The sequence below is a fragment of the Nycticebus coucang genome, chromosome 19 (genome assembly GCF_027406575.1).
Source record: "Nycticebus coucang isolate mNycCou1 chromosome 19, mNycCou1.pri, whole genome shotgun sequence".
Classification (NCBI taxonomy): Eukaryota; Metazoa; Chordata; class Mammalia; order Primates; family Lorisidae; genus Nycticebus; species Nycticebus coucang.
The window spans coordinates 44,288,320-44,309,791 of NC_069798.1; positions in this window are offsets into that span (position 1 = coordinate 44,288,320).

The window sequence follows — 21,472 nt, forward strand, 5'->3', positions numbered from 1 at the left end:
GCCCTGGAATGGTATGGAACAGCGGAAAACTAGGTATGATCATGAAAGAGGGATCTGGAACATAGGGTTTGTGTACAATTTTGTCACGTTAAATTTGCCAGAGAGGCCTGGCTTTTCGTACTAAGGAAATGTCACTAATTCCACACTTTGGACAACCACCTTATCCAAACTAATCAAATGTGCATGTAAGTCTAGGGAAGTCTGTCGTGGAAACTAAGGGATTTTCAGACTCAGGATGTCAGATTTCCAAGTTGGTATAGCTTCCAGAGTGGCAAAATAATACCCCGTAACTTTAAGCAGCCCTGGAAGCCACTGCTTTCCCAAATTACATTGTCTGTCTCCCTATTAAATTAGATTTCCTGTCTCAATTCCTCTCATTAAAGGGTCTTCAGCAATTCAGAGTACTGCTGACCCACCTGATATGGCCAAGCTTCTAAGCCATGTGTCTGGCTGTGTCCCCTGACAGTCAGGAGGACGCATTTAGAGAGCACCTGAAGACTCAGAGCCCTGGAAAGGCCAAGACATCTGCAGGAGATGGGAAGTTGTCCTGGGGTGGAGGGAAGCTGCAGCCTTGGAAAGGACATTTGTTTGAGAAAAGAGGGGTGTGGATACTAAAATAGAAGTGGCTCTAAATTGGAAAGCAACCCCTCCTTCTCTGGCTCAGAGTCCTCCATAGCTGTAGATCATGCATGGCTTTATATGTCAGGAGCCATCTTCTGGACACTGACATTAGAGTTACTGAACCTAGTCACCACCAGCAAAACTTTTATAGATTCAACAGCAAGCAGGATGAGACTACATGCTTGGCACCTAATAGACGCTCATTAAAAGACGAACAAACTGAATGAGAAAAAATTCATTTTAGAATTTTGAAGTAAGTGTGATTACACATAAGGATGGAGATTCAGTAAATGTAATCCTCATTTACAATTTGCTTGTTGGGCTGTAAGCACAAAAGTAAACTTTACCATAATTAATAGAGTTAACTGCCAGACTCTACCACTTATCAGCCATGTAACCTAGAAAAAAAAGTGTGTCATTCAAACTTTTACTGCCCCTGTTTCCAAAACTATAAAAACTGGAGAATAATGGGGCCTGTTCTACCTCACAGGGGTGCTGGGATGGCCAGGGGAGAAAAGGTGGCAAGTGTTGCCCCATGAACAACATTCATTAAGGGGGTATTGTGCATCGAGCACTCTGGAGGATATTGTAATTTGTCAATATTCATGGTAATAAATTTTAAAGAAATTATCTGAGAATTGGGTTCAAATTTTTAACAATTTCCCCAAGATGTTGAGAGGACAATTCAAGAAAAGGGGAAAAGTGGGGAATGAACATATACAGAGCTCCTTCTGAAATTGGAATTCATGACATGCCTTGCTATCTGTTCCTCCTGACAACTATGTACAATACATTTTGTTGTAACCATTATATAGATGAGAAATCTGATATAAGTCAAAGTGGCAATGACCCAGGTCTTTGCACCCAGGTTTGTGAGTTCAGAAGTCCATGAGTCTCCTACCCTGCAGTGCTTCCTTTAGGACAGTGGTCCCCAAACATTTTGGCAGCAGAGACCAGTTATAGAAGACAATTTTTTTTCATGGATGATGGGGTTGGAGAGGTGGAATCTGACAGAAGGCAGAGCTCAGGCAGTGGTACCAGCAATGGCAAGTGGCTGTAAATACAGGTGAAGCTTTGCTCCCTTGCCCACCATTCACCTCCCGCTGTGCAGCCTTGTTGTTGACAGGACATGGCCTGGGGCTGATCCATAGCCTGGAGGTTGGGAACAACACCTCTAGAGGTAAAAGAGAGAAGAGGATTTGAGGAATCAAGGCTAAAGAGAATTTCAAGGAAACTATGGTCTGTCAATGTTACCTACCATAAGGCAGGTTGGGTGAAATACAATCTGCATTAAGAGCCACCTCCAGGTAAAGGAGTTCTTTAACTTTGCATGACTTTTCTTTTTTGTTAGTCTTTTGAATTTTTCGTTTTAAAATAATTTCAGATTTATAGAAAAGTTACACAAATAGCATAAAGAATTCCTACATATATTCACCTAGATTATCCAAATGCTTACACTTGCCCACCTTGGCTTCATCGGGTTGTCTCTCTACACAAACATGTAATTTCTTCCTAAGTCATTTGAGAGTAAGCTGAAGACCCAATGATGCATCTTTATCAAGGAATTCTTCATTAGTGTTTTCCAACAAGGACATTCTTACATAATAATCAAAATCAGAACATAACCATCAGTACAAACACTATTACCTAGTCTGAATCGTACTCAGATTTTACCACCTATCTCACTAGGGGCAAGAAATGAAAAATAAATAAATTCTAGTCAAGATCCTATTCGGGATTGTGTATTTCATTTGCTTGTCATGTCTCTTGGGAGGCTGTTTTTTATTATATCAATTTTTGTGTCTTATGCTAATGGCCATAATTAGTGGCAAAGACTCTTTGGCCAAACCTTAGGCCCCTTCGAGCCCTGTTCCTCTGGGCACTCACCCTTGGGTCCTTTCTTCAGCCTGCCTAATCCAGTTGTAGCAAGAATCCTGCTAGGTCAGTTTAGTGAGAATTCCCCCACCTTGATATCTGATCGCCTTCAATATCTGATCAAATTCTTCACCCTGGCCTGACTTTAGCAAAAATCCTGTTAGGTCAGTCTAGCAAGAATCCACCTATCCTTAATGTTGTCTTTTCATAACTTTCCATCCACCATCCCCTTTACTCTGTTCCTTGGCTATAAATCCCCCCTTGTCCTTTTTGAGCCCACTCTCCGTCCTCTATTGCAATACCCCTATGCAGTCTTAAATAAAGTCTTCTCTACCATTTTAACAAGTATCACAATATTTTTTCTCTTTAACAGGGCCAAAGAAAACACAGAAAAATTAAAACCCACTTGTAATCACTCACCAGCTATTACCAGTATTAATCATTGATTTTTTTAAAAATATAGGTATGTAATCCAAACATACAAGGCCACAGCCTTCATACCAACCTAATCCTTTGTTTGCCACACCAGGCCCTACAAAAGTTCTACTGCAGCAGTTCTCAACCTGTGGGTCACAACCCATAGGAACTGTATTAAAGGGCCAGAGCATGAGGAAGGTTGAGAACCACTTCTCCACTGGGTAACAGATTTAATAGAAGGTTGAAGAAGCTCAAGGGAATTAGAAAGTAATATAGGACAACTTAAAGCTCTGAATGAGATATAAATTCACCCATATTCCAGGGAGGAGCAACCAGGAGTTCAACCCTACACAGTGGGTCCCTTGACAGTACATTCTTGATTCTAACCTGGCCTCCCAGCATTCAGGAGTTCTTCTTGCTCCATTGAGTATCTATCCTTTCGTGTGACTTCCCACAAGAGAACCAAACCCTAACCTCAGGGAAGGACTTTTCCTAGGATCCCCTCCCCTTTCCCCTTCAAATGTGCATTTCCCAAGCATCAGTCAGTCAAACTACCTAAAGTAACACTCTGGGGTAGTTGCCTGGTCACCAGTAGAATCATTCAGTGATGATCACTAGCACCCCTAGTGTGTCTGAATAGCTAAGCCAGCCAGGGCAGGTGAGATCTGCAGGTAATTCTAGCCCCTTCAAGATCTCCCAAGCAGTGAGAGTTGCAGGTGTGCCCATGTATTCTTCCAATTATTCAACAAGTAATTGTTGAACCAAGTGTGTACATATGCAAACTTCACACACCTTCCTAAGACAGTTCCTAGAGATGATTCAGTCTAAATCTATGAGGATCAGAAAAACAATTGTGTTAGTTCCTTTGTTTTATCCTCCTCCCTAGAATTTATATTGTTTCAGCACCCCACCTTGCTCCCCCATAAGAATGTGGAATGAGGGGGCGGAGACAAGATGGCTGACTGAAGCCAGCTTTCCACAGAGGCTCCCCTCCAGAAGGAGGGTTAAAGGACAGAAATTTAGCAAGTAACCTAGTGGATCAGAGCTGCGCCAAGAGAGAAGGTTGAAGAACGCACATCAACACTGCTGAGGAGAGCTGCAACCCCAAGGATGCAAACAAAAGGTACAAAATCCATCACCAAGTGGACGGGAGTCCCCTCCCCCATGAGAATGGCTTGGAGTACTCCATAAACAAATGAGCAAAGTTCAAAAGCCCTCCCATTATACTCCACAGGATAGCCCCTCCAAAAACTGGACCTATTTCCCCTACTAAGGTGCCATGGCGCTCTCCTGCCAGGCATAAAACTGTATATATTCTCTACCTGAAATTCTGAGCTCCCAGCATTCCCCTCCACTCTCACTCTGAAGTCTGGAGGCTATCCCCCAGAAGTCCAGATGCTTGGGTGATTTCTCGAGGGGTGTGAACAGGCCTGGGACTGCAGCTGGTCAGTGCTGATTCTGCGGCACAGGAGTGAGGAGAGGAAGGTCAGCTGAGAGGGAACCACGCCGGAGCCGCGGTGCCCCTAGGCACAGAGCAGCAGCCGTTTTTGAACAATAGGGCTCACCCCTGGATATTCCGGAGTCACACCCCCTGTCTCTCTGGGCAACCAGAGGAGGCTGGGCATCTTCTCAGATGGCAACCACTGTGGAACAGATCTAGAACAGAAACTCAGGCCCCATGAGTAAAGGGTTTGCCTGAGGCAGTATCGACCTGGGTGGATTGCAGGGACTAGAAAATGCATGTGCAGGGCTGAGAGATTCCCAAGGGTGGGCTGACCCAGAGGACCCCTTTACTGAGCCTAAGACACACCCAGCCCCCAGGGGATCATCAGCATAAAAAAAAGAGGGAATGCAGAGCCTGGAACTGACAGGTAAATGTGCTGCGAATACAAACTACAGCAGCACAGACAAGGCCTGAGGCACAGGTTCTGAGAACTCAAAACAGCTTCTCTTCTGCAGGGGAATTTAGCAGGACAGAAACAAATTCCTGCGAAGTTGTTCTGTTCTGTCAATAACATCAACCAGGGCGGGGCTGGAACTCAGTGAACAGCCCCATCCTCCCAAGGTTGTCAGGCCTCACGTCCCTATGCCAGATAGAAGCAGAGAGCAGCAGCCTGGCTAAGGAGACTTAAATTTCCTTGTGATTCAGGCAGGTGCAAACCCCCGAAGTATCTGCTCCAGGCAACTGGGTCACAGCCCTGTGGGGATATCAGTGACTGGATGTGATAGAGGTTCAAGTTGGGATGTGACAGAGGTTCATCAACCTTCCCAGACTAATCTATTTGCTGAGTGGATCCTCCACATCCCACGGAGCACCACAGCAAGTCATATTTCAGTTGTCAGCAGACCCCTGTGATCTAGTTGCCAGACAACTTTTAAACTCTTCTACTTGAAACAGGTGCTGACTGAGACAATTGATTTAGACCTTTTGAACTTAGCCAATCACCCAAGGACTATCCAAGTGGTGCCCTGGGTGTGTGGTTGTAGGAAGGTTTGATTTTCTTTTTCCAATTGTTGCCTGTGGGGGGCAGGGTGACCTAGCTGCTATTATTTCTCCACAGCAAAGAGTTCAACCCAGAGTAACTGTTTCACTAGTGTCGGGCAGAGACCAGCTGATAACATGACAGAGCCACTTAGCCCCACCACACCAAACAGGTCCCCAGTTTCTCAGGTCATAGCACTGTATGGGTCCTCTATAAAGCTCCAGGGGAAAAGTCAAATGGTGTAAAATAATTATGGGGCAGAATCAGCGGAAAAACTCTGGTAACATGAATAACCAGAGTGGATCAACACCCCCCAAGGAAAGATATGGCAGATGTAACTGAAGATCCCATTCATAAACAGCTGGCCAAGATGTCAGAAATCGAGTTTAGAATTTGGATTGCAAACAAGATTAATAGACTGGAGGAAAATTTGGAATTAGAAATTCGAGGAACAATTCAAAAGTTGGAATTAGAAATTCGAGGAGAAATTCAAAAGTTGTCTCAAGAGTCAACGAATTTAAAGACAAAACTACCACAAATATTTTGACACACTGAAGCAAGAATTTGCAGCCCTCAAAGATATGAAAAATACAGTAGAATCCCTCACTAACAGAGTGAAGCAAGCAGAAGAAAGGATTTCTGACATTGAAGACAAAGCTTTTGAATGCTCCCAAACTCTCAAAGAGGAAGAGAAATGGAGAGCAAAAATGGATCATTCTCTCAGAGAGCTCTGGAATAATTCGAAGAAGGCTAAAATCCGCCACTTTGGAATCCCTGAAAAAGATGCAGTGGCTTTGCAAGGCATAGAGGCCCTTCTCCATGAAATTATGAAAGAGAATTTTCCAGACATGCCAAGAGATACTGAAATTCAGATAGCAAACAGTTTCATAACACCAGCATGACTCAACCCGAATAAGACACCCCCCCCCCAGGCACATCATAATTAACTTCACTAAGGTGAATATGAAGGAGAAAATTCTGGAAGCAGCCAGACATAAGAAATCCATTACCTACAAAGGGAAGAATATTAGAATGACTGCAGATCTCTCTGCTGAAACTTTTCAAGCCAGAAGAGGGTGGTCATTGAATTTTAATCTCCTAAAACAAAATAACTTTCAACCCCAGATCCTGTATCCAGCTAAACTGAGTTCTATTTATGATGGAGAAATTAAATACTTTAATGACATTCACATGTTGAAGAAATTTGCCATAACCAAACCAGCTCTTCAGGATATTCTCAGACCTATCCTCCATGATGACCAACCCAATCCTCTAACACAAAAGTAAACTCGCTCAGAAACTTTTGATCAAACTCCAACTTCCACGGTGGCAAAAGGATTAAAAATGTCCACTGGACATTTGAAAAACTCGATACCCAAAATTTTGCCAGACTTATCAATATTCTCCATTAATGTGAACGGCTTAAACTGTCCTGTAAAGAGGCACAGGTTAGCTGACTGGATACAAAAACTCAGGCCAGATATTTGTTGCATATAAGAATCACATCTTACCTTAAAAGATAAATATAGACTTAGGGTGAAAGGATGGTCGTCCATATTTGAGGCAAATGGTAATCAGAAAAAAGGAGGTGGTGTGATTCTATTTGCAGATATAATAGGCTTTAAACTAACAAAAGTAAGGAAGGATAAGAATGGTCACTTCATATTTGTTAAGGGTAATACTCAATATGATGAGATTTCAATTGTTAATATTTATGCACCCAACCAGAATGTGCCTCAATTTATAGGAGAAACTCTAATAGACATGAACAACTTGATTTCCTCTAGCTCCATAATAGTCGGTGATTTCAACACTCCTTTGGCAGTGTTGGATAGATACTTCAATAAGAAGCTGAGCAAAGAAATTTAAACCTAACCATCCAACATTTGGATTTAGCAGACATCTACAGAAAATTTCATCCCAACAAAACTGAATACACATACTTCTCAACAGCCCACAGAACATACTCCAAAATCGACCACATCTTAAGTCACGAGTCTAACGTCAGTAAACATAAAGGAATAGAAATTATTCCTTGTGTCTTCTCTGACTACCATGGAATAAAAGTCGAACTCAGTAACAACAGGAATCTGCATACTCGTACAAAAACATGGAAGCTAAATAACCTTATCCTGAATGATAAGAGATGAGATTAAGAAGGAAATTGCTAAATTTTTGGAACAAAATGACAATGAAAACACAAATTATCAGAACCTCTGGGATACCTCAAAGGCAGCCCTAAGAGAGAAATTTATAGCACTGCTAGCCTTCCTCAAGAGAACGGAAAGAGAGGAAGTTAACGACTTAATGGGACATCTCAAGCAACTAGAAAAGGAAGAACATTCCAACCCCAAACCCACTAGAAGAAATAAATAACCAAAATTAGAACAGAATTAAATGAAATGGAAAACAAAAGAATTATACAACAGATCAATAAATCTAAAAGTTGGTTTTTGGAAAGGTCAATAGATAAACCTTTGGCTAACCTAACCAGGAAAAAAATAGAGTAAAATCTCTAATCTCATCAATCAGAAATGACAAAGACAAAATAAAAACAGACTCCTCAGAAATTCAAAACATCCTTAATGAATATTACAAGAAACTTTATTCTCAGAAATATGAAAATCTGAAGGAAATTGACCAGTACTTGGAAGCACATTACCTTCCAAGACTTAGCCAGAATCAAGTGGAAATGTTGAACAGGCCAATATCAAGTTCTGAAATGTCATCAACCATACAAAAATCTCCCTAAAAAGAAAAGCCCGGATGGCTTTCTGAACCAGATGGCTTCACATCAGAAATTCTATCAAACTTTTAAAGAGGAACTAGTACCTATATTACTCAACCTGTTCCAAAATGTAGAAAAAGAAGTAAGACTACCCAACACGTTCTATGAAGCAAACATCATCCCGATCCCCAAACCAGGAAAACACCCAACAAGAAAAGAAAATTATAGACCAATATCACTAATGAATATAGGTGCAAAAATATTCAACAAGATTCTAACAAACAGAATCCAGCAACACATCAAACAAATTATACAACATGACCAAGTCGGTTTTATCCCAGGGTCTCAAGGCTGGTTCAATATATATAAATCTATAAATATAATTCAGCACAAATTAAACAAATTAAAAAACAAAGACCATATTATTCTCTCAACTGATGCAGAAAAAGCTTTTGATAATATACAGCATCCCTTCATGATCAGAACACTTAAGAAAATTGGTATAGAAGGGACATTTCTTAAACTGATAGAGGCCGTCTACAGCAAACCCACAGCCAATATTGTATTGAATGGAGTTAAATTGAAATCATTTCCACTCAGATCAGGAACCAGACAAGGCTGCCCATTGTCTCCACTGCTCTTTAACATTGTAATGGAAGTTTTAGCCAACGCAATTAGGGAAGTAAAGGTGATCAAGGGTATCCATATCAGGTCAGAAGAGATCAAACTTTCCCCCGTCGCAGATGATATGATTGTATATCTGAAAAACACCAGGGATTATACTACAAAACTCTTAGAAGTGATCAAGGAATACAGCAGCATCTCAGGTTACAAAACCAACATTCATAAATTGGTACCCTTTATATATACCAACAATAGTCAAGCTGAAAAAACAGTTAAGGACTCTATGCCATTCACAGTAGTGCCAAAGAAGATGAAATATTTGGGAGTTTATCTAGCAAAGGTTGTTAAAGATCTCCATAAAGAGAACTATGAAACTCTAAGAAAAAAATAGCTGAAAATGTTAACAAATGGAAAAACATACCATGGTCATGGCTGGGAAGAGTCAACATTGTTAAAATGTCCATTCTACACAAAGCAATATACAATTTTAATGCAATCCCTATTAAAGCTACACCAGAATACTTTAAAGATCTTGAAAAAATAATATATCATTTTGTATGGAATAGAAAAAACCTCGAATAGCCAAGACGTTACTCAGAAATAAAAACAAAGCAGGAGGAATCACGCTACCAGAACTCAGACTATACTATAAATCGATAGTGATCAAAACACCATGTTACTGGCACAAAAACAGATGGGTAGATGTTTGGAACAGAATAGAGAACCAAGAGATGAATCCAGCTAATTACCATTATTTGATCTTTGACAAGCCAATTACAAACATTCAGTGGGGAAAAGATTCCATATTTAACAAATGGTGCTGGATGAACTGGCTGGCAACCTGGAAAAGACTGAAACTGGACCCACATCTATCACCATTAACTAAGATAGACTCTCACTGGATTAAAATTTAAACTTGAGACATGAACCTATAAAAATACTAGAAGAGAGTGCAGGGAAAACCCTTGAAGAAATCAGTCTGGGTGAGTATTTTATGAGGAGGACTCCCTGGGCAATTGAAGCAGCTTCAGAAATACACTACTGTGACCTGATCAAACTAAAAAGCTTCTGCACAGCCAAGAACACAGTAAGTAAAGCAAGCAGACAGCCCTCAGAATGGAAGAAGACATTTTCATGTTGTGTCTTTGACAAAGGTTTAATAACCAGAATCCACAGAGAACTCAAACGTATAACCAAGAAAAGAACAAGTGATCCCTTCGCAGGCTGGGCAAGGGACTTGAAGAGAAACTTCTCTGAAGACAGGCACATGACCTACAGACATAGGAAAAAATGCTCATCATCCTTAATCATCAGAGAAATGCAAATCAAAACTACTTTGAGATATCATCTAACTCCACTAAGATTAGCCCATATCACAAAATCCCAAGACCAGAGATGTTGGCGTGGATGTGGAGAAAAGGGAACACTTCTACACTGCTGGTGGGAATGCAAATTAATACATTCCTTTTGGAAAGATGTTTGGAGAACACTAAGAGATCTAAAAATAGATCTGCCGTTCAATCCTATAATTCCTCTACTAGGTATATACCCAGAAGACCAAAAATCACATTATAACAAAGATATTTGTACCAGAATGTTTATTGCAGCCCAATTCATAATTGTTAAGTCATGGAATAAGCCCAAGTGTCCATCAATCCATGAATGGATTAATAAATTGTGGTATATGTACGCCATGGAATATTATGCAGCCTTAAAGAAAGATGGAGAATTTACCTCTTTCATGTTTCATGGATGGAGCTGGAACATATTCTTCTTAGTAAAGCATCTCAAGAATAGAAGAAAAAGTACCCAATGTACTCAGCTCTACTCTTAAACTAATTTATGGCTTTCATATGAAAACTATAACCCAGTTATAATCTAAGAATATGGGGAAGAGTGAGAGGGATGGGAGGGAGTAGAGAGGATAGGCGGAGGGAGAGTGATTGGTGGGCTTCCACCTACGGTGCATCTTACAAGGGTACATGTGAAACTTAGTAAATGTAGAATATAAATGTCTTAACACAATAACTAAGAAAATGCCAGGAAGGCTATGTTAGCCAGTGTGATGAAAATATGTCAAATGGCCTATAAAACCAGTGTATGGTGCCCCATGATTGCATTAATGTACACAGCTATGATTTAATAAAAAAAAAAAAATAAGAATGTGGAATGAGAATTACTGAGCTACAGACCCACTGGGATCACCCTTAATCGGCCAAGCACCAAGTCAGAGGTGTGGGATTATGAGGATCTGATTAAACCACCAGAGAGCCCTCGTGTTGCTCAGAGTTGGTGGGGAAGGAGGAGAGGCCTGCTTTCAGCTGGAATGTACAGGATCCCAGGCAAATATTTTTTGCCAAGTGCCTGCCTATATAAATAATTTGATTTTAAATATGTGTCACAAAATTTATGGCCCATGTGAAGTGTAGTGGTTTAACAATGAAGATTTAGAATAACGGGTAGAGAAGTGTTTACTTATTTAATAATATGAATTTTTTTCTTTTTTGTTGGGGATTCATTGAGGGTACAATAAGCCAGGTTACACTGATTGCAATTGTTAGCTAAAGTCCCTCTTGCAATCATGTCTTGCCCCCAGAAAGTATGAAACACACCAAGGCCCCACTCCCCTCCCTCCATCCCTCTTTCTGCTTTTCCTCCCTCCCCATAACCTTAATTGTCGTTAATTGTCCTCATATCAAAATTGAGTACATAGGATTCATGCCTCTCCATTCTTGTGATGCTTTACTAAGAATAATGTCTTCCACTTCCATCCAGGTTAATACAAAGAATGTAAAGTCTCCATTTTTTTTAATAGTTGAATAGCATTACATGGTATACATATACCACAGCTTGTTAATCCATTCCTGGGTTGGTGGGCATTTAGGCTGTTTCCACATTTTGGCGATTGTAAATTGAACTGCAATAAACAGTCTAGTACAAGTGTCCTTATGATAAAAGGATTTATTGGCTAGAACTTCCAGCACTATGTTGAATAGTAAAGGTGACAGAGGACAACCTTGTCTGGTTCCAGTTCTAAGAGGAAAAGTTTTCAGTTTTACTCCATTCAGTAAAATATTAGCTGTGGGTTTGTCATAGATAGCTTCAATCAGTTTTAGAAATGTGCCACCTATGCCTATACTCTTCAATGTTCTAATTAGAAAAGCATTTGAATTTTATCAAATGCTTTTTCTGCATCTATTGAGAGGATCATATGATCTTTATTTTTGCCTCCGTTAATATGGTGGATAACATTTATGGACTTGCATATGTTAAACCAGCCTTGCATCCCTGGGATGAAACCTACGTGATCATGATGAATGACTTTTTTGATGATAAGCTGTAATCTACTGGCTAGGATTTTGTTGAGAATTTTTGCATCTATATTCATGAGTGAAATTGGTCTGAAATTCTCCTTTTTGTTTGGGTCTTTTCCTGGTTTTGGTATCAGGGTGATGTTTGCTTCATAGAATGTGTTAGGGAAGATTCCTTCTTCCTCAATTTTTTGGAATAATTTCTGCAGTACAGGAATAAGCTCTTCCTTGAAGGTTTGATAGAATTCTGGTGTGAAGCCATCTGGACCAGGGCGTTTTTTGGTTGGAAGATTTTTTATTGTTTCTTTAATCTCAGTGCTTGAAATTGGTCTGTTCAGGAGGTCTATTTCTTCCTGGCTAAGTCTAGGGAGAGGGTGTGATTCCAAATATTGATCCATTTCCTTCACATTGTCAAATTTCTGGGCATAGAGTTTCTGGTAGTATTCAGAGATGATCTCTTGTATCTCTGTGGGATCAGTTGTTATTCCCCTTTATCATTTCAGATTGAGGTTACTAGAGATTTTACTTTTCTATTTCTTGTTAGTCTGGCCAATGGTTTATCTATTTTATTAATTTTTTCAAAAAACCACCTCCTTGTTTCATTAATTTTCTGAATGATTCTTTTGTTTTCAATCTCATTGATCTCTGATTTGATTTTGGAGATTTCTTGCCTTCTACTGAGTTTAGGCTTAGATTATTCTTCTTTTTCCAATTCCATAAGATGGCTTGTGAGATTGTCGATGTGCTCTCTTTCTGTTTTTCGAATGTAGGCATGTAAAGCGCTAAATTTTCCTCTCAAAACTGCTTTTGCAGTATCCCACAGGTTTTGGTAGCTTGTGTCTTCATTGTTGTTATGCTCAAGGAAGTTAATGATTTCTTGTTTTATTTCTTCCTGCACCCATCTGTTATTCAACAGAAGATTGTTTAATTTCCATGCCTTTGTGTGGGGTTGAGCGTTTTTGTTAGAGTTGAGTTCCACCTTTAGTGCCTTATGGTCTGAGAAGATACAAGGTAAAATTTCAATTCTTTTGATTCTGTTGATGTTTGTTTTGTGTCCCAGGATATGATCAATTTTGGAGAATGTTCCATGGGGTGATGAGAAGAATGTATATTCTTTATCTTTGGGATGGAGTGTTCTATATGCGTCTATCAAGCACAGTTGTTCTAGGGTCTCATTTAAATCTCTTATATCTTTGTTTAATTTCTGTTTAGAGGATCTGTCCAGCTCTGTAAGAGGAGTGTTGAAGTCCCCTGTTATTATGGTATTATCAGATATCATATTGCTCAGACTGAGCGAGGTCTGTTTCAAGAATCTGGGAGCATTTAAATTGGGTGCACAAATATTTAGAATTGAAATGTCTTCTTGTTGTATTTTTTCCTTGACCAATACAAAGTGACCATCTTTGTCTTTTTTGACTTAGTTGCTTTAAATCCACATGTATCTGAAAATAAGATTGCAACTCCTCTTTTCTTCCGAATTCCATTTGCCTGAGAAATTGTCTTCCAACTCTTGATTCGGAGCTTTAATTTGTTTTTTGAAGCCAGGTGTGTTTCTTGCAGACAGAAAATAGATGGTTTTTGTTTTTTAATCCAGTCAGCCAATCCATGTCTCTTCAGTGGGGAATTCAAGCCATTAACATTTATTGAGATAATTGATAAGTGTGGTAGCATTCTATTCGTCTTATTTTGTAAGAGTCATTATTTCCATTATTTCTTTCATTGTTTTCATCATGTGTATTCAAAATTCCCTTTCTGTCATTCCTAACATTTCTTTATAGGTGGAATCCTCTGCAGTAGCTACCTCATGGTCCCTTGGCGAGGTTGTTCTGGACTGGTTCTTCATGTTGCCTGGAGTTTTCTGCTGATTCTTCCTCATGAGTGATTTCTTTTATCTGTTTCCTTGCCCTAATTTTCCTTTCACTTCCTCTTGCTCTTTAAGTTCTCGTGCCTGTGGACAAAGGTTTCGATGAGTCCTTTTGGTACAGGACCAGAAGGATGAGAAGGTTGAAGAGCAAGAAAGGGATGAAAGAAAGGAGGAATGAGCGAAAAGAAAAAAAGAAAATAGAGAAAGGAGAGGGGATGGGTAAAAGGAGTATTGACAAAAAGACGAGGGGCACGGAAAGAGGGAGATAGAGCAATATAGGTGTACAGTAGGGTACTTTGACACAACCTTAAAAAAAACCCACCTTCTGGGGGTGCCCATTTGGGTGGTTCCCTTGAGGTCAGCAGCTCTTTGCTAACCTGATCAGACATAGTACCCCACCTCCACCAAGTAGAGAGGAAAGACAAAATGTTATAAATCAAACCAAAACAAGCAAACAGAAAACTTTACAGGATAAAATTGGGTGAAAAACCAAATAATAGGGGTAGAAACACTAGCAAAAATGAAGTTCTAGTTTGAAAAAGGCAGCAATGGGAAATTATAATTAAACTAGAAAAATTGAGAAAGAAAAAGGCTGTACAGAAAAGGTTGAAATTAAAAAACAAAACATCAACAACATCAAAATAAACAAAAAAACAAACAAACAACAACAAAAAAAAAACAACAACCGAACCAAAAACAAAGCAGTATATATATGTTGTTGAATATTGTCTGGGCAACTCGTGGTCTTCTGGGGTATGAGATGTTAATCACAGTGCTGATATGATTGGAGGCTGCTGATTTCTCAAACCCCAATGGGTAGACACTCTAAATCTCTCTTCAGCCCTCTTAAAAGGCACTTTGAACTTGTAAACTTGCTTAGCAGAAGATTTCCCAGGAAAGTGCTTGTCACTGGAATCACTGCTGAAGTGGCTATCCACTTACCCAGTGTGCCAAAACCGGTCTCACTCTGCCCCTGAGGGTTAGGGCTGTAAGGCGGCTCAGTCCCCACCCTTAGGCTACTCAGTGACTAGGTTACCAGCCCCCGCCCGATTCTTGCTCTGCGACCCTGAGGGCGGAGCTTGCTGGGGACAGGTCACTCACAATGGCTCCCTGTGGCCCACAGCCAAACACCACTAGCTCCATCTGGCTCAGCAGCTCAGACTGGCACCCCAGACAATGGCCAAAGTTCTCTGCACCCCCACTCAGGCTCTCCCCAAGGCAGTTCAACTGAGTGCCAAGTCCAAAGACCCCAAAACAGTTCACAAGTAAGGCCTTTCTGGTTTGCAATCTCGCTGCTACTGTACTTACAGTTGCCAGTGGGTTTAGACCTATTGAACACACGCAACCACTTGCCGGTTTTCCACTGTTTTAGTCCTCCTCTTGGGGTCCAGAAGTCTCTCGCTGACTCCCTATATCCTCACAGGGATGATTACAGGCAGATCTCACCATCCAGAGATGCCTAGAGTCTTATCTCCCCAGACTCACGGTGCCCAGATGCAAGGAAGCTGTTACTCGGCCGCCATTTTGCTCTCTCTCCAATAATATAAATTTTTAATGAAGATTCCTCATAGTGTCCAGGTACCATCTCTTGCTGTTTCCATTAAAAATCCATTTTCTGATTAATAAATTGTGGTATATGTACATCATGGAATATTATGCAGCCTTAAAGAAAGATGGAGACTTTACCTCTTTCATGTTTACATGGATGGAGCTGGAACATATTCTTCTTAGTAAAGTATCTCAAGAATGGAAGAAAAAGTACCCAATGTACTCAGCCATACTATGAAAATAATTTAGGGTTTTCACATGAAAGCTATAACCCAGTTACAACCTAAGAATAGGGGGAAGGGGAAAAGGGAGGGGGAGGAGGTGAATAGAGGGAAAGGGATTGGTGGGATTACACCAGAGGTGCAGCTTACAAGGGTATACGTGAAACTTGGTAAACGATCTGTGAAGCTAGTGAATGATGCCCCATGATCATATCAATGTACACAGCTATGATTTAATAAAAAAAAAAGAAAAAAAGAAAAATAAAAATCCATTTTCTTCATTTTTTTCTTGTTCACTATTGTCAAATGTACCATTTGTAGTTAACGTTATATCTCCTACCTCGAGAAAAATTAGCATTGTTATAACTCACAATGCCATGGTTCTTCAGAACATGTTAGTATGAAAACAATATAGCTCTTCTTGCCTCTGCAGCTCCTAACTACCATTCCTTCATGATGCTGCCACAGCATACATCTAGCGGTCCATGAAGACTGGCTTCCAGCAACTATCTCAAAGGTTAGTGTGATTTGTCAATGAGGACCTCAAATGCAAGTCTTATCTGGAGTATGCATGAAAATGTCAGCAAACATTTTGCTTCTGGCCATGCTTAATTTACCATGTGGAATTATATTGAATAAACATAAAACAACACATTTTCCATCCATGTGTAAGAGAGCACTCTTGAATCTTTAGGCTCTAATCACTGCATTTTTTAGAATGTGATCCCTTTTGGTCACTTTATACTGATCAAAGGAACAATACAACAAGAGGACATTTCAATTCTATATATTTATGCACCCAACTTAAATGCTCCCAAATGTATGAAACAGACTTTGATTGTCTGAGCAATACGATATCCCCAAACACTATAATAACTGGGCACTTGAACAACCCTCTGACAGAACTGGACTGATCCTCTAAACCAGTGGTTCTCAATCTTCCTAATGCCTCCTAATGCCGTGACCCTTTAATACAGTTCCTCATGTTGCGGTGACCCCCAACCATAAAATTATTTTCATTGCTATTTCATAACTGTAATTTTGCTACTGTTATGAATCATAATTTAAAATTTTATATACAGGATGTATTTTCATTGTTACAAAGGGGTCATGACCCACAGGTTGAGAACTGCTGCAACGGAAACTAAACAAAGACACAAGGGACTTAAATGTGACCCTAGAACAAATGGGCTTAATAGACATATACAGAACACACCATTCAAAAGCCAAGGAATGTACATTCTTCTCATCAACCCATGGAACATATTCCAAAACAGATCATATCCTAGGACACAATCCAAACCTCAACAAAATTAAAATAATTGTAATTATAACTTGAATCTTTTCAGACCAAAAGGCAATAAAGGTAGAATTCAAGTCTAATAAATTTTTTTTATCCCCACACAAAGGCATGGAAATTAAACAACCTTATGCTTAATGACAGTTGGGTCAAGGAAGAGATAAAAAAGAAAATCATTAACTTCCTTGAGCATAACAACAATGAAGACACAAGCTACTAAAACTTGTGGGATAGTGCAAAAGCAGGCCTAAGAGGTAAATTCATCACGTTAGATGCCTATATCTGAAAAACAGAAAGAGCACATCAACAATCTAATGAAGTAGCTTAAGGAAATGGAAAAGGAAGAACAATCTAATCCCAAACCTAGCAGAAGAAAAGAAATAACCAAAATGAATTGAATCAGAAATAAACGAAGTTGAAAACAAAAGAATCATTCAGAAAATGCCCTGGACTAGTTGGCTTCACACCAGAATTCTATCAAACCTTCAAAGAAGAGCTTAAACTCATATTGCAGAAACTATTCCAAACCATTAAGAAGGAATGAATCTTCCCCAAACGCATTCTATGAACCAAATCCCGCCCTTACACCAAAACCAGGAAAAGATCCAAATAAAAAGAACTACAGACCAATTTCATTAATGAATAATGATGCAAAAAACTCAACAAAATCTTAGCCAATAGATTACAGCTACACATTAAAAAAAATTGTACATCATGATCAAATAGGCTTCATTGCAGGGATGCAAGGCTGGTTTAACATACACAAATCCAAAATTGTAATTCACCACATCAGTGAAAGCAAAAATAAAGACCATATGATCCTCTCAATAGATGCAGAAAAAGCATTTGATAATATTCAGCATCCTTTTCTAACAAGAAACTTAAGAACATAGGCATAGGTGGCACATTTTTTAAACCGATTAAAGCCATCTACAACAAATCCACAGCTAATATCATACTGAAGGGAGTAAAACTAGAAGCTTTTCCACTTAGAACTGGAACCACACAAGGATGTCCTCTATCGCCACTACTATTCAACTTAGTGCTGGAAGTTCTAGCTGATGCAATCAGGCAAGAGAAGGATATAAAGGGCATCCAAATGGGGACAGAGGATGTCAAATTCTCACTCTTCACCAATAATATGATCATATACTTAGAAAACCCCAGAGACACAACCACAAGGCTCTTGGAAGTGATCAAGAAATACAGTAATGTTTCAAGGTATAAAATCAATATACACAAATCAGTAGCCTTTGTATACCCTGATAACGGCCAAGTTAAGAAACTGATCAAAGACACAATTCCCTTCACAGTAGCTTCAAAGAAAATGAAATATCTAGGAATATACATAGCAAAAGAGGGGAAGGATTTTTACAAAGAGAATTATGAAACCCTAAAAGAAGAACTATCAGAAGATATTAACAAATAGAAAAGGGCTCCTAGCTGGGAAGATTCAATGTTGTTAAAATGTCTGTTCTACCCAAAGAAATCTACAGATTCAATGCAATCCCCATTAAAATACTATCATACTTTAAAGAACTGGAAAAAAAAAGTTATTCACTTTGTATGAAATTAGAAAAGACGCTGTATAGCCAAGGCAATTTTTAGTGATAAAAACAAAGCTGAAGGCATTACCCCACCAGACTTCAGGCTATATTACAAGTCCACAGTGATCAAAACAGCATGGTATTGGCATAAAAATAGAGATATAGACATTTGGAACTGAATAGAAAACCAAGAGATGAAACCAGTCTCTTACACCATCTGATTTTTGATAAACCAAACCCAAGCCTACACTGGGGAAAAGAATCCCTATTCAATAAATGGTGCTGGGAAAACTGGATAGCCACATGTAAAAGACTGAAACTGGACTAACACCTTTCACCACGTGCAAAAATTAATTCAAAATGGATAAAGATTTAAATCTAAGGCATGAAAAAATCCTAGAAGAAAATGTGGGAAAAAACTCCTGAAGATAAAAGCCTGGAGAAAGATTTTATGAAGAAGACTCTCATGGCAATTGTAATAACAAAAATAAACAAATGGGACTTAACCTGAAAAGCTTCTGCATAACTAAAGACATGACAATCAAAGCAAATAGACAATCTTCAGAATAGGAAAAGATATTTGCATATTACAAATCTGATAAAGGCTTGATAACTAGGAACTATAGGGAACTCAAATTAATCAACAAAAAAATAGCAAACAATCCCATCTATCAGTGAGTAAGAGACATGAATAGAACCTTCTCTGAGGATAACAGAGAAATGGCTAAGAAACATGAAAAACATCATCCCTAGTCATCAGAGAAATGCAAATAAAAACCATGCTGAGATACCATCTAACCCCAGTAAGATTAGCCCACATCACAAAGTCTCAAAGTTGCAGATGCTGGTGCAGATGTGGAGAGAGGGGAACACTTTTACACTGTTGGTGGGACTGCAAACTCATACAGCCTCTTTGGAAAGAAATACGGAAAATCTTCAAAGAATTCAAATCTCCTAAAAAAGGGAGATTCAACCCTGCAATTCCACTATGAAGCATCTACCCAGAAGAAAGAAAATCATTTTATCATAAAGACTATCATTTGCACTAGATTGCTTATTACAGCTCAATTTACAATTGCCAAGATGTGGAAACAACCTAAATGCCCATCACCTTAGGAATGGATTACCAAACTATGCTATATGTATACCATGGAATACTATTCAGCCATAAAAAAGATGATAACTTTACATCTTTTGTATTAACCTGAACAGAGTTGAAACACGTTCTTCTTGGTAAAGTAACACAAGAACGGAAAAGCAAATATTCAATGTACTCAATATTAATATGAAGGAAGTAGATGATCTAATTCACATCCATATAGGAGAAAAACTCATTTCAATTCAAGTTGAGGGTAGGGGTAGTGAAGGAAAGGGAAAGGGGGAGTTTAAGGTACTCCCACTTCATGGGCACAATGTAAGATTGTATGGCACAACTTTTGGGTGTGGGACACAACTACAAGAGGGACTCTACCTAACAAATTCAAATATTGTGACCTGGTTGTTTGTACCCTCACATTAACCTGAAATTAAAAAAATAATAATAATACGATCTCTTTCTATGTTGAACAAATCCCTAGTGGCTAGATGAATGTGGTCTCCCCCTAAAATTCATGCCCACTTGGAACCCATGAATATGACCATATTTGGAAATATTTATTTGGTCTTTATAGATGTGTCAAGTTAAGATGAAGTCATACTGGATCAGAGTGGGCCCTAAATTCATTGAGTGGTAGCCTTCTGAGGAGAAGAAAATTTGGAGACACAAAGAAGGGCATGTGAAGACATAGGCAGAGACTCGAGTGATGCATCTTCAAGCCAAGGAACCACCAGAAGCTACAAGAGAAGCATGGAACAGTGTGTAACTCAGTCTCCAAAAGGAATCAGCTGGGCTGCCACCTTGATTTTGAACATTTGGCCTCCAGAACTGTGAGAGAATAGAGTTCTATTGTTCGTCCTAACTTGTTTCAGCAACCCAAGGAAATGAACATATCCTGCTTTCTGTGAACGTCCACTAGTGGGAAGCATGAACCCCAGGGTGGTGTGAGAAGTAATGTCCATCCTTGGTCCAACTTGGTAAAACATGACACCCCCACATCAGTTAGAGGCAAGAAAGGAGATGGATGGGAAAGATTCATAAACATTGTGGAACAATAGCCCCAAAAGCCATCAGAGGAGGCAGGGCACAGCTGAGGCAGGAGGATTACTTGGGGGCAGGAGTTAGAAACACTGCACTTCAGTCAGGGTGACAGATGAAGACCCTGTCTCTAAAAACAAAACAAAACAAAAACTCATCAGCAGCCTCTGTCATCCCTGGAGGACTGCCTGACTCATGACAAAGTCTACTGAGAGCATGAGTGATGGCCAAACATTGGCATATGTCTTGCCAAACTTCCTATTTTAATTTATATTTGAAAATTATTAATGAGGCTGATATTTTTTCATAAGCTTTCTGGCTATTAGTATTTCTTTTTTTGTAATGGTTTGTTTACATCCTTTTCTTACTTTCAAAAGGGTTGTTCATCTTTTTTCTTACTTATTTGTAAGAGCTCTTCACTTAGGGAGGATATTAACTCTTCAACTATCACAAAATATCATAAAATATTTTTAGCATCTTGCCATTAGCTTTTAGGTTTTGGTTTAATTAATATCTTCAGTACTCTAAATTACACAAGCAATTACCTTCTCTATTAATATATAATGATACATATATATATATTAGGTTAAAAAAATTCTTCACATCCACAAAACACAAGAATTGTCCTCATTTCCCAGAAATAACCATTTTTCTTTTTTCTTTCTTTCTTTTTTTTGCAGTTTTTGGCTGGGGCTGGGCTTGAACCCCCTACCTCCAGCATATGGGGCCAGCACCCTACTCCTTTGAGCCACAGGTGCTGCCCCAGAAATAACCATTTTTAACCAATTTGTTGACTGAC